Below are 14945 nucleotides of genomic sequence, written 5' to 3'. Positions count from 1 at the left end.
TTGTCCCATATCAAGAATAGAACTCTCTCACGAGTGTCAAACATCAACATGCAACTCAACTAGGTCAACCTTGACCTAAGGTTGCATCAACAATCTTCCCAAGTCAAACATCAAAATACAACTCGAGTCAAGTCAACTCGAGTCGGGTCAACCAGGTCAACCTTGACCTAAGGTTGCACCAACAGGAGGTTCTTAAACAGTGGATGAAACTGTTGCTTGCAGTACTCATTGAAAAGCAGAGTTAAGATCAAAAGTGGAATCATGAATCCCGAGGCAACAGTTGATTCATAGAAGCTAGCGAAGAGCAGCACCTTATCTAAACTTGCTCCCTAGCAATCACAGCTTGCCATCGTTAGATTGAGTGGCAACATATTGCCCATTGCAGAAGTTTGTTTACAAATGAGAACGAGTACCGATTTAGACACAAATCTAACAGAACCAGACCTTTAAATCTTACATTGAATTATATTGTCAATTGTTCCAGCAAGTAATGAAAGAAGTTGTAGTAGCATAAGCAGTAACATTAACAAGCCTCACAAAGCAAACGATTCAAAGTGGGAAGTAATCTCGGCAATGCATGCTAAAGATGGCTTAGACATGGATAAGCAAAGATAATATCATAACATCATTTGTTCACATACGAAGCTAACTGAAGAATACATAACTAATATCCATCCATAAACAAAAAAAACACATGTCAACATCATCCATAATTATATTTCTTTATCACATTACTACTAAACCATACCAACTAACAAACAAAACAAATATAAAACCAAAAGAAATAAGTCCACTATCACTAATATCCAGACGATAAGCGGTACATTCCAATTTCTCATATTGTGTTCATGATAAGCAATGTATTCACTTCCTACCCTCGACTCCAGTCTTGGCAACGTCCTTGAATGTATATCACTAGTGTTTTCATTTAATCTAGCATCAGACCTCACCCACTTTAACCATCTATGTTGCTTAATGATAATCATGATTTTAAGGCATTATTTTGATTCATATATGCATGGTTTGATGTTGATTTCATAGTTTAAATCATGGTTATATCACATTTTGTGCATAGTGTATTTTTAGACTTAATTGCAAATTATATTATTTTTGGTGTTATTTAATGCTAATATTTAATTCTTATTTTGCAGGCATCAAAGGATCTTAGATTTGGATCTATTTGGACCGAAATTGGGCTCGAATCGGGGTCCAAACAAGAAGATCAAGCTTTGAAGCATTATGGACCGTTCATCAAGAATAGGACAGATCTGAACCATCCGTTGAAGATCTGGCCGATCCAACCTAATGGGGAGCAGATCTAAGCCATTGATGAAGATCCAGAAGTTTTGATCCAGATCTGAGTTCATCCAGCCATTGATCCAGCCGGATTAATCTGGACCGTTCAATGATGACTGTGCAGATCTGGGCCATCCAGTGATGATCTGATCGATCCGACCTATGGGAGAGTAGATCCAGACCCTAGATCAGCATCAGTACCTTCAGATCGGATTTTGGGCAAACTTTCACCGTTGATTTAGCTCCAAATCAATCCCAGCCGTCCGTTCAGATCCAGATCTGATTCAAAACAGAAGCTACAGTACCCAGCTTCCTTCATCGATCTCTTCCTCTGCGCAGCTTCGTCCCGGCGGCATTTCTTCGGATTTCGACCTCTTTCCTTCTCCGATCAATTCTTTCAAGCTTCAACCTCATTGTAGAACTTCATTGCAGCTCATCCCGATCTTCTGGAGCCATCGAAGGGTGTTCCCTCCGGTGGAATTTGACTCTTGGATCTTCTCTGTTTCAGCGCGATTTGGAGGTGTTCCTCCAAATCGGCGACTCCGATTCACATCAGCGACTATCAACGGTGGTCCTCCGGTGTTCCTGAGCTCCATCCGACAGCATACCATCATCTGCAACTTCATCCCAGATCCAGAGCTCAGATTTGCATATTTTCAGACCATTCTTGGGTTTAGGGTTGTTCTTAGCTCGTCGGGGGTGGTCCGTCGGTGTAGCTGATGTTGGTGCAACATCCCTCAGGTCAAGGTTGACCTGGTTAACCAAGCTGAGTCTTGGTTTGGGTTTAGATGTTTGACAATAAGATATTGATCGAAGAAGAGTCAAGTAGGTCAAGGTTGACCGGATACTTGACTGGGAAGTCCTAACTGGCATGTTAGGCAGATGGAAAACCCTAGTGAGTGAAGCTAGGTGAAAATCCTGGTGAGTGAAGCCAGGTGAAAGTCCTAGTGAGTGAAGCTAGGCAGATGGAAAATCCTGGTGAGTGAAGCCAGGTGAAAGTCCTAGTGAGTGAAGCTAGGCAGATGGAAAACCCTAGTGAGTGAAGCTAGGGGAAAGTCCTGGTGAGTGAAGCCAGGTGAAAGTCCTAGTGAGTGAAGCTAGGCAGATGGAAAACCCTAGTGAGTGAAGCTAGGCAAGGAAGGAAATCCAGATGGATCAAGAATGATCGGACATCTGGTGTTGGGAAGTCCAAGTAGGTCAAAGGATTGACTGGATACTTGGCAAGGAAGGAAGTCCAGATGGGTCAAGGTTGACCAGACATCTGGTGGAAGTCCAAGTAGGTCAAAGGATTGACTGGATACTTGGCAAGGAAGGAAGTCCAGATGGGTCAAGGTTGACCAGACATCTGGTGGAAGTCCAAGTAGGTCAATGGAGTGACCGGATACTTGGCACGACGAGTAAAAGTCCAAGTGGGTCAAAGGGATTGACCGGACACTTGGTGGGGAGTCCTGGCAGGTCAAGGGAGTAACCAGATGCGAGGCATGATGTACCAACAGTCAAGGTTGACCGGATGTTGGTTAGGAGGTTTGGGACTTGGTTTTGGGCAAAATAGCGTCGGATCGATCCGTGGATCGATCAGCCGTGGATCGATCGATGGATCGATCCGCATTCAATCAGAAGCTCGGATCGATCCGTGGATCGATCCAGGTCCTGATCGATCGGCCGATCGATCGGGACGATGTCGCTTGATAAGCGCCGGATCGATCCGTGGATCGATCCAGCGTGTTTCTGAGCACCGAGGCGCTCTGGATCGATCCGTGGATCGATCCAGCCTCCGATCGATTCGGAACATTCGAATCGATCGGGATCCGACCGTTGGCGTTGTAAAGTCTTCGGCATGGTCTTCGTGATCTCTTCACGAGCTCTTCTCGATTCATTTCAGCTCCTCCACAGCTCTCTACAAGCACGTGATCGCCAGTTCTTGAAGGTTCTTGGAGGCTTTCCAAGTCAAGAGGCGGATCTATTGCAAGAGGAAGAAGTTAGGGTTAGGGTTTTTACTGCACATCTTGTAAGCTTTTGCTTAACTTGTATTTCCCTTTCTTCTTCTTGTATTGAGAGTGTTGTAGGGCTTCTCCGCCTTTGGTAGTTACCATAAAGGAGTGTTATTCATAGTGGAGGGTGTGTGCGTTGGTGTGGATCCTTGGATTAGTCACCTCTTGTGAGGTGGATACCAAGTAAAATCCTAGTGTTAGCGTGCTTGTGTTTGTTTCTGTATTTTCCGCTGCACATCCAAGAAGAAACAAGCAACGCCCAGCAACGAAGCGCACCGAGCGAACGCGACGAGCTATTCACCCCCCCCTCTAGCTACTTTTGGTCCTAACAAGTGGTATCAGAGCAAGGCCGCTCTTCACCGGAATCATCGCCGGAAGGGTCAAGCATATCAAGAAAAGCTAGAGGGTGAAGAAGTTGGAGCAAATTCTTCAAGTTCAAGATTTTATCAAGCTCAACTTCAAGATGTAATTCCAAGATGGACTTGGATTTGACACAAGGGTGGCTCCACCATACACTTCTACAAGTTTTGATTCTTGGAGATCAAGAATCGAAAACTTTCTTATGATGGAGATAGAGCAATGGTTTGCTCTAATGGAAGGCTTCAAAGCTCCAACGAACTCCAAGGGCAAGCTTCTAAAGAAAAGCAGATGGAGCTCGGAGAAAATTCAAAGGGGCGAGGCAAATGACAAAGTGACCAAGCTTTTGGTCAACTTATTGCCTAGCCACATCTTGGCTCAAGTTGGAGAATTCGAAGATGCCAAGGAACTTTGGAGCAAATTGGCCAAGCTTCATGAAGAGATCCCCTCCACTGTACGAGATCAAGAAGAATCCGAGAGGGAGACTCGTGGAGCAAGACCAAGAGGAGGATTTCGAGGTTGAGAGATGCTCAACCTCCCAAGAAGAGGAAATCCAAGAAGCTTCATCCTCAAGGGAATGCAACGAAGGGAACAAGGAGGGAGCATACTCCTTGTTTCATATTCAAGATGATGAAGCCTCCACCTCTAGGATTGAGGGGGAGCAATCCTTGGTGACACCGGATCAAGAAGAAGGAGAAGCTTCTACATCCGGGTCAAGAGAAGAAGAGGAGGAAGAAGCTTATACCTCCACAAGTCAAGAAAAATCAAATGGAGGAGAATCAAGGTCCGATCAAGAGGAAGCTTCTACCTCCGGATCCAAAGAAAAAGATGCCACCCCTACAAGCAAAGGTATAAATATTTCAATTAATAATAAAAATCATATTATATGCTTTGAATGTAGGGAACATGGGCACTACAAGAGCAAGTGCCCTAAATTAGCCAAGAAGAAGGGCCAAGTGGCACAAAAGGGCAAGGTGAAGCCAAAGGAGACCATCCCCAACACAAAGAAGAGCAAGGAGCATATTATATGCTTCTCTTGCAATCAAAAGGGGCATTACCGGAGTCAATGCCTCAAGGGGAAGAAGATGGTCAAGGCTCAAGGAGGCATTAGTCAAGGGGGAGCCTCCAAGGTAAAGAAGAAGGTAACATTTATTGAGCCTACTCCTTTAAATTATGGTAAAAAGCATGATAGTTCTAATTTTTATCATTTTAATGCGATTTACCATAAGAATAGGAAGCATGAGGGCTTTAAGGAAAAGCATGTGGCCCTACATGCCAAAACTACTACACCTAAGGCTAGGAATGTAGGTAAAAGTCTAGGCAAGAACTCTAAGGATTGTAGATACAAGCCTAGAAACAAAAATGCTCATGGACTTAATGAAAAACCAAATTCTAAGGATTTAATGATAGAAAATCAAGTCTTGAGATCAAGACTTGATAAAATGGAAAAGACCCTAAAAAGGATGGAAAATATCCTAAAAGGGCAAAATGAGCAAAACCTAGGGCTAGGAAAGTCAAAGCCATCAAATAGCCATAGAGGTTTGGGATACAAACCAAAGGCTAAGAAGGATGTGCCTAGTTATCATAGGGTTCCATATAGTTATGGAACAAACCCTAGGTTTAGTGGTCAAGTCAAGAATACTAGGGAAGTCATCCCTAAGAGTATTTTTGCAACCAAAGTGACTAAGACTTCTAAGAAGTCTAAGAAAGTCACTAACAAGGTCACAAGGAGGCTATCCCTAGGGTTGACCTAGAAAATGTGACCAAGGCTTCTAAGAAGCCCAACAAGGTCACTAGGAAGTTATCCCTAGTGAGTACCTAGAGCATCCAAGGAGCACCAATAGGTGTTGGGTTCCTAGGAGCATCTTCTACCCATAGATGGGTTAGAGTGTCAACTCCAATTAGAAGGGTAGTTAACCCAACTTTGAGGAAATTGACACTCAGGAGCATTTTCAAGGTTTTGTTAACCTTTGAAAATGAAATGGAACTATTATTTACTCCTTGAAAGAGTAAAATGTGCCTAGTGGTGAAAATTTGATTTTAATCTTAAAAGGCACATATTGGGAAATTCATAAGAGCTACCAAGTTGGGATTTTGGTATGTTCTTAGGAAATTTAAGGCAATCCGGGCCTTAACTTTGAAGTGCTACTCTTGTGGAAAAATGAAATATGCCAACATTTGAGGATATGCTTAATTTCGACTGGCATAAATTAATCAAGGGAATTAGAAATGCCAATTTAGGCTTTGACATTTTCTTGAAGCACTTTAGGGCAATCTAGGTTTAAGTTGTAAGTTTAGCTAAGGTTTTAAGGATACTTAGATAGTTAATCTAGGTATATTTTATTTATGCTAAATCTTGCCATGATTGTTTGCCCATCATATGTCATGACATCATGTCTATTTTTGCTCATGTTTTATTATGAAAATCCCAAAATACCATGTCATGTCATTCATACATCATGTAATTATAGGATATTTTCTTTTGAAAATTATTTCTTTTTGATGTATGTCATAACATTATCATGCATTAAGTTTAATTCCTTGTAATTAAGGACAAAAGGCATTTAACAACACTTATTAACAAGTGACATCCTAGGTGGGTGTCTAATATCTCCAAAATGCCTAGATAGATATGCATGATCCCTAGATTATGGCAAAACCAAAATCTACATCTCACAAAGACCTATAAGATGACTTGTATGTGTTTTAGTGCACATTAGATACAAGTGAGATGTTAGGATGATGAACAAAACTCAAGATGCTGATTTAGTGCATTCTTTTGAGTTGTAAGTTCATCAAAACACATAGATATGTGTTTTCCCATCATTGGGAAAGCTAATGTACAAGTCATGTGCATTAAGCCCAAGGAATATGGTGGGATATTGGTTTGAAAAAGTTTTCAAAATGATTTTGGAAAACCTTGGTGAAGGCTATCTTTTGATAGTAATCACCATTGAATAGTTAGACACAAACTTAAAGAAAACACTAAAGTTTTTGCAAGTTTTCAAGTTTGTGTCAATCTTTGAAAATATGATGTATTTTCATAGAAAACTATTTTTCTTGATAATATATGCCCTAAACAATGTCTACACGAAATTTCATAATTTTGGATTTTTGTAGAATTTTCTAGGGTTTCTTGAATGAAATGGAATTTCAGCAACTATCGAGTTCGATCGATCCATGGATCGATTGAGTGCCTGAATCGATCCATGGATCGATTCGGCCAATCAAACCGAGAGCTTCTGGATCGATCACCGATCGATTCAGTAGTCTGAATCGATCGGTGGATCGATTCGGAAGGTTCAATCGATTGGAACCCAACTCCAATCGATCCAAGTTGCTGATTTTGGTGGAAAGCCTGATTTCAGCACTTTGAACCTATTTTAGTCTAGGTACTCATTCCAAACCCTTAAAATACATTTGTATACATAAAAGGGTGTTTTCGTGTTGAAAACAAGGATGGAATGGTAAAGGAAGGCTAAGTGAAGTTTAGGTTGAGGTTTGTTTCAAATTTTGAACATTGAACCTCAAAACTTCTAAATCTGGGTTTCCTAAAGGTTTAGGATTCCAAGTCATTGTTGGTGCAATGACGAAGTTTCCACCATGTCTTTAGGGGAGGGACTCTTTAAAGACATGAAAATTATTTTCACTAAACCTTGGAAGGTGGTTAACCTTCATGTGAACTTGCTCAAGGTTGAGCATTTAAACTTGAAATGGGGATAAATGGGGAGTGGATATCCTCATCATTTCAAGTGGCAACTCAAGTGGTTGAAAATGCTCAAGGTTGGGTATTTGTCAACATTGAGGGAGAAGTTAAGGATAATGAAGGGTATGGGACCTTCGATATTAAGTTGATCACAATGAGTGAAATTGTGATCACGATGAGCAACTCTTCAGGGGGAGAGTCTTCAACAAATGGAGTTGTTGAAGTGTGCCCAAAATTGGAGCATAGGTTGATGTGTGTCCAAAGACGGGTTGATGTGTTTTATTAGTAGGAGGTTGATGTGTGCCAATAGGGGGAGAATGAAAGGAAGTAAGTTAGGTTTTCATTACCTAGAGGGAGTTTGCCCTCTTAGGGGGAGAATGAAAAGCTTAATTTATGGGTTCATTACCTAGTGGCATGAAGAAGGAGGCTATAGGATTAGCCTAACTTACATGTGGGATTGTAAGTGTTATTGTGGTATTGTCAAACATCAAAAGGGGAGATTGTTGGTGCAGTCCCCTCGGTCAAGGTTGACTGGTTAACCAAGCCGAGTCTTGGTTTGGGTTTAGATGTTTGATAATAAGATATTGATCGAAGAAGAGTCAAGTAGGTCAAGGTTGACGGATACTTGATTGGAAGTCAGTGATGCTAGGCGGATGGAAAACCCTAGTGAGTGAAGCTGGGTGAAAATCCTGTAAGTGAAGCCGGTGAAAGTCCTAGTGAGTGAAGCTAGGCGGATGGAAAATCCTGGTGAGTGAAGCCGGTGAAAGTCCTAGTGAGTGAAGCTATGGAAAACCCTAGTGAGTGAAGCTGGTGAAAGTCCCGTGAGTGAAGCCGGGCAGTTGAAAATCAGGCGGATGGAAAACCCTAGTGAGTGAAGCTAGGCAAGGAAGGAAATCCAGATGGATCAAGGATGATCGGACATCTGGTGTTGGGAAGTCCAAGTAGGTCAAAGGATTGACTGGATACTTGGCAAGGAAGGAAGTCCAGATGGGTCAAGGTTGACCAGACATCTGGTGGAAGTCCAAGTAGGTCAATGGAGTGACCGGATACTTGGCACGACGAGTAAAAGTCCAAGTGGGTCAAAGGGATTGACCGGACACTTGGTGGAAGTCCAAGTAGGTCAATGGAGTGACCGGATACTTGGCACGACGAGTAAAAGTCCAAGTGGGTCAAAGGGATTGACCGGACACTTGGTGGGGAGTCCTAGCAGGTCAAGGGAGTGACCAGATGCGAGGCATGATGTACCAACAGGTCAAGGTTGACCGGATGTTGGTTAGGGAGGTTTGGGACTTGGTTTTGGGCAAAAACCAAGTGCTGGATCGATCCGTGGATCGATCCAGGCTGTGGATCGATCAGTGGATCGATCCAGATTCTTCCCAGCGAACAGAAAGCTTCTGGATCGATCCAGAGGTCCCGATCGATCAGCCGATCGATCGGGACGATGCTGCTTCGCGTGATAAGCGCTGGATCGATCCGTGGATCGATCCAGCGCTTAGTATAGGCGCCGGATCGATCCGTGGATCGATCCAGCCTCCCGATCGATTCCATTCGAATCGATCGGGATCCGACCGTTGCGTCGGGTTTAAAGCCGCAGGCGAGCGTGGTCTTCGGGATCTCTTCACGAGCTCTTCTCAGATTCATTCCAGCTCCTCCACAGCTCTCTACAAGCACGTGATCGCCAGTTCTTGAAGGTTCTTGGAGGCTTTCCAAGTCAAGAGGCGGATCTATTGCAAGAGGAAGAAGTTAGGGTTAGGGTTTTTACTGCACATCTTGTAAGCTTTTGCTTAACTTGTATTTCCCTTTCTTCTTCTTGTATTGAGAGTGTTGTAGGGCTTCTCCGCCTTTGGTAGTTACCATAAAGGAGTGTTATTCATAGTGGAGGGTATGTGCGTTGGTGTGGATCCTTGGATTAGTCACCTCTTGTGAGGTGGATACCAAGTAAAATCCTAGTGTTAGCGTGCTTGTGTTTGTTTCTGTATTTTCCGCTGCAACGCCCAGCAACGAAGCGCACCGAGCGAACGCGACGAGCTATTCACCCCCCCCCTCTAGCTACTTTTGGTCCTAACAGCTGAGCCTTCCTTGAGCTGAGACACAGATGAGATTCTCCACTGAGGTCCGAAATTGGGTGGTTTCGATTTCGGCCTCTTGTGTGACGGCTTGAGTGTGAAGTTTGGTGAGATTGATTGTGAGATTGGATTGGTTAGGGTTTAGTTCACTTTTATTATTGTTTTGTAACTTAGAACAGATTACTTTTATGTTTTGTTATATTTTTATGCAAGTAGTTAGCATTTCTTTCTTTGTTGAAGCTTAGTTTAATTTTAATTTGTTGCTTGGTTAAGTGTTTAGAGTTTAAATTCAAGCTAGGGTTTTAATTGGTGTTGTAGATCAGATTTATTTGCATCTTGTATTTCATTCCTTAGTTTAAGAGTGTGTCAATGATTTAATCTCAATGTAGGAGTGACAATGCGTTAAGGTTTGATTTTGGCACATAGGTAGGTTTTAGTTATGCTTTAGATTAATTTCTTTACTGCTGTGTTTTCCTTTGTTAGATTTAGATTTAAAGCTTTTAAACCCCCAACTCCATTTTTTATATCGAAAACTCCAAAAATAGGAATAAAAAGACAATCATAGATTACATCATACTGTTGATTCCTCGGATCGATCCTGGGCTAGTTACTACGACATTATTGTTTAATTAAGGGGTTCAGTGGAAAATACATTTGTACAATTTGATTAGCGGATATGACAGATTCTACGCTTATCAAATTTTGGCGCCGTTGCCGGGGAATGAAAAATATTCAATGTTTAGTAATTTTAGGATTGTTTTGATTGCTTTCATGATTATATATCCATGTGTTGATTTTATTTGTTCCTGAGTCTTCTGATTTTATTTGCTAGTGTTTCAGTGTAAGAACAGGAAATTCATGTGACCATGGATCAATATCATCAGTATTTTGGAGATGGGATGAAGAATTATTTTTATCAGCCTCAGATTCAGTCCTATCAGTCCTACCTACCTATGGAGCAGCGGAATAGGTATGAGGATGCACAAGAACAAATTGAAGAATCAATGTGGAAATGCAATGATATTATGCAACAAATGAGAGAGCATCAAGAGCAACAATTTGCAAGGATACAGAATATACAGAGTCAGTTAGATCAGATAGCATCATCTATTAATCAGTTACAAGCACAAAGAGCCAGTGAAGAGGTGGATTGTGGAGATCTTGTCAGGCTTGACACTACTTCTATTTCTTTACAAGAATTTTCTAATATTATTTGTGATGCTGATGTAATTGTTCAAATTGTTGATTCTACTAATGTTGTTGCTTTAGATGATGTGAGTGATGCAGGTCTTGTTGCAGAAGATAATTTAAGTGTAGGGGAATGCTTACTGGAAGCATTACCTCAAGAATCACCAAGAATGGAGGATGTAAGTGTAGAGACTTGTGCTATGGAGCCAAGCACCCAAGAATCTCTACATGAAGATGTACATACACCTGAACTGAAGTCTGAGCATTTATTTGATGAAAAAAAGGTAACAATCATCACTCCAGGTACCTTTCAAGATGACAAGTTTAGTATTTTGTGTGATTTTTCAGAAAATTTCATGAAGGTACAATTTATTGATTTTATTAGATGTGAATCATTTCTTGAAATATCTTTTGCCCATACTAATATTCTCCTATTTTCTTTTTACCCCACATGCGTGTGGGAGGTATTTTCTTTTATTGATGTTGTAGGAGAAATTAAGCTTCCGGAGTAGGTACTTAAACTGAACCGACTTAGACCTCCAGAAAAAGCTAAGAAGGGAAAAATTAGTAATAAGAAGAATTTGAATGGAAACACAAATACTCCACTTCCGGGGTGACTTCTTTTGTTAGATCTTCTTCGACCGCCGGAATTAAAGGGGAGTTGGTTCTAATTTTGCTTTATCTTGCATTTTAATTCATGCTTTGTTAATAAATTCTTTTTGATGAGACTTTCTTTAGTTTTATACTTACATTTGCACATTTACTTCATACTTTGCATTTTGTTAGTACATAGCATTTTCATTTTGAATAAAAATCTCCATGGGAATTTCTTAAGTAATATTTTTAAGATGGTAAAAGCTTCTTAAATTTGACCATCAATTTTAGGTCATTTAACATGATTGGATGTCTTCCTTACATGAAATTGGTTAAAATGGTGGTGGATTCCAATTTTATTAATTGAGCTTGATTGCATAATATTACCTAGAGAGGACCATTTAAAGCCTATGCACTATTATTTTCTCTTGTGTGGCATGCACTCATAGCAATTGAACTCTAGAACTTGCTTGGTTTCTTTTCAAAGTCACAATAGCATATGGATGCATGGAAAAGAAGGATAATTATCATTGAACTCTTTTCTTTTGTCTATTTCAAAGTCTAATTCATTTTCTCCACAATTTTCTAAGAACATTTTCATATAGCATTCTAACTCTTGATAACATTGCTTGTCAATCTTTTATTGAGAGTTTTTGGTTGACTATCTTGATGAGTTAGGTTGTTAAGATGGACAAGGTTTAAAGTGTGGGGGAGGAATGAAGAGATAATAAATTTTTGGAAATATTAAAGATGTTGCAAGGATTCATGAATATTGGTACCATTATTCGGCTATTGAGTTGCTTAGTGGAATTTTGGAACTGAAATTTTTATGCAAATTTGATTATCCTTGCTCTTTTATTGGATCTTCAAAAAGGGGTTACAACATATCAAGAGATTTGATACTGGAGTGTTGTTTAATGATTCATATCTTTATAAATGTTGCATTTCATGGATGAAGAGAAGGACAATGGAAACTACACCAAGATGGAAGAACAACATTTTCGTGAGAATTACTGATGAGTTTCTGTTCAGCTTATTTTTGAAGGAAGTTGCAACAAGATGCAGGTGAGATGTTTCTATAAATTTAGAGCTTGCACTGATCAGGAAATAATTTTTAATTGGCACAAGAACTTCCTGCATATCACTGATTTCAATTCAATTTCTGATTTCACCATGGAGTAGAGAAAATTGGATGGTGCTATTTTACAGAATGGAATTGTTCAGTGCTTAGGAGAGAATTTTTAGGAATTTGAATCTTGAAGAACTCCCTAATGAAAACTGGAAATTTCTGAAGCTAAGATTAGAAAACTGGAAAGCTAGTTTGTGCTAAACCTTTTAAGCAATTCCCTAATGAGTGAAAGATTCAAGTTAAATTCTTACTGATTCATTGACAAATGGTACTTCTAATTGTCTAAGTGTACCACAAATTTAAAGTTGAATGAATTCGGATCCTGAAATATGAAAATTGCAACTGAATGGAATTGCTGGAGTTGGAATTCAAGAGATGCAGAAGCATGAATCTGTAGAAAAGAAGAGATATGTTGCTGAAATCTGCATGTGCTACTGAAGTACTGAGTTTATGAAACTGATTGAATTTGGATATTTCTAGACACTTACAAGATTCTGAAATTTGAGGTAGAAGAGGTTGATGGAGAAAGGCAGAAATTTGCAGGCAGATACAGAAACATGAATCTGCAGAAAGCATGGCTGAATATGGAAGTGGTTGTTGGACAATTAAAATACTACTAATAGAATGCTAATGACAATGATTTCAGTAACATGATTGATTCTAAACATTGCCCTTATGCAGCCATTGCAGAATTCGGAAATGGAGATTAAGGTTTTTTCTGAAAATTCAGTAATGATGAAATTGGATTGTGTATCAAGTTTGTATCAAGATTCAAAGTGACAGTTTATTTAGAGAAAGGGTTAACTGAAGTTTTTTTTTTTTGGTACAGGAGCAAATGGAGTTCAACTATTTCTATGTCTTCTGCAATTGAATGGAATTGATTTATGATTTCTGAAACACTCAAAATGCTGAAAACTGAAAATGAATCAAATCTGCAGCTTGAGTTTTGGACTGTTATCGCAGCAGGAGAAAGCTCAATTTAGAGCTGGAAATTTGTGCCATTGTAAGGAAATGTGGTTAAGTCTTGCTGTAGATCAAATACAAAAGTGGGAAATAGTAAGAAATATAGCTGGAAGTGAGGATGAAAACCATAATTCTGTATCTGAATTCTGTTCTCAAGGAAGTTCAGATTTGTGCCAAAGCTTTCTTGAAACTTCTGATCGTTGGCCATATTATATTTTCATTTGATGCTCCTTCCTTTCCGAGCTTACCATGGATCAAAATATGATACTCCAATGAAGTGATTTTATGAAACTACTCAGTTTTACAAGAAATCAGTGAGTAGCTTGTTAAGGAAGGTGGCATTGGAGAAATTTTCTTGCTAATATGATCAGAAATATAAAGTGCATGTGTGTTAAGATCGCAGAGGCAAACTGAGGAAAAAAAAAACAAGCTGTTAGTTGCAGAAGTGGTTTGGAGATGAGTTTCAAAGCTGCTGTTAATTTTGAATTCTGAGTTTGATTTCTTGGTGCTAGAAGGAAGGTTTGAAATTATGAATTGGATAAGTTTAGATCTGAAATTAATATCAGAATCAACTGCTATCTGGAGTGGAATCTGGAATTTCATAAATGCAGAACTTGTGTATCATATGGTGTATCAAAATTCGGAATGCAACATTAAAATGATAGCTCTCAAGTTTGGAAGTGAAACTCAATTCAAAGAAGAACAAGTGGAATTCACAACCATTGGAAAGGAGAATTGCTGGTCATTGAAAAGCTGAAGTGCAGAAATTCAGAAATGCATAAGTACAGGAATTACAATTTTTGTGCCAATGCAGGGGCAACTATAATGAATGTGTATTCAGAATTTAAGTCAATATTGGGCTGCAAGTAGTTGTTACTGCAGTATTTGTTGCGGATATCATGTAATGTCTTATTTGTTCCATGAAGCTAATCTGTTATTGACTCAAAAGCTTTGGAATGTTTAACAGTTAGAATTTCTGATTGGTTATAGCTTTAATTCAGTTAAGGAATTGGAAAGTTTTATAAGTGCAGAACTAGATTGCTGGAGGGAATTGATTGTTTATTTATCAGTCTTATTTCTGAATCCTTTTGGGAAGTTCAAACCTTTGGAGTTCTTTATGAGTCTGAATTCCGGAAGTGATTCTTGATGAATGGAAAACTATGGTGGAAGCTGTACAGAAATCTGAGCTAGCAAAATTTAAATCAGTCTAATGCTGAGAATTTCAGAGATAGAGCCTTCACTTGATGGCTGAAAGCTGAAATTATAGAAATGCAGGAGTATGAAGATAATGACATGAACTTAGTTCAATAACAATGGAGTTGACAGGAATATAGAGAGCTTATAATACAATCTGAAAAAGGCTGTGATGTTTGAAGCTGTTTTTGAGTCTGTAATCTTGTTTGAAGCAGTTATTAAAATCTGAATTCTGAATTTGGATTTCTGGAATAGGAGCTGTAATTTGCTGATTTGTGTGTGCCAGTTCTGTATCAATCTCCATATCTTTGGTTCCTTTTGTTTTCAGGCATGTTGATAGTTCTTTACCTTTGTATGTTGCATTGTTTCCATGATTATATAGAGCCTGAAGCCGGTCTGAAATTGAGAGGGCAGTGACAACAGTGTAGACAGCCCTGGGTTCTGGAATTACTGTTGCTGTG

This window comes from Zingiber officinale, chromosome 5B (assembly GCF_018446385.1).
Source record: "Zingiber officinale cultivar Zhangliang chromosome 5B, Zo_v1.1, whole genome shotgun sequence".
Taxonomy (NCBI): Eukaryota; Viridiplantae; Streptophyta; class Magnoliopsida; order Zingiberales; family Zingiberaceae; genus Zingiber; species Zingiber officinale.
The sequence above is the reverse complement of the archived record's forward strand: the minus strand, read 5'-3'. Positions refer to the sequence as shown.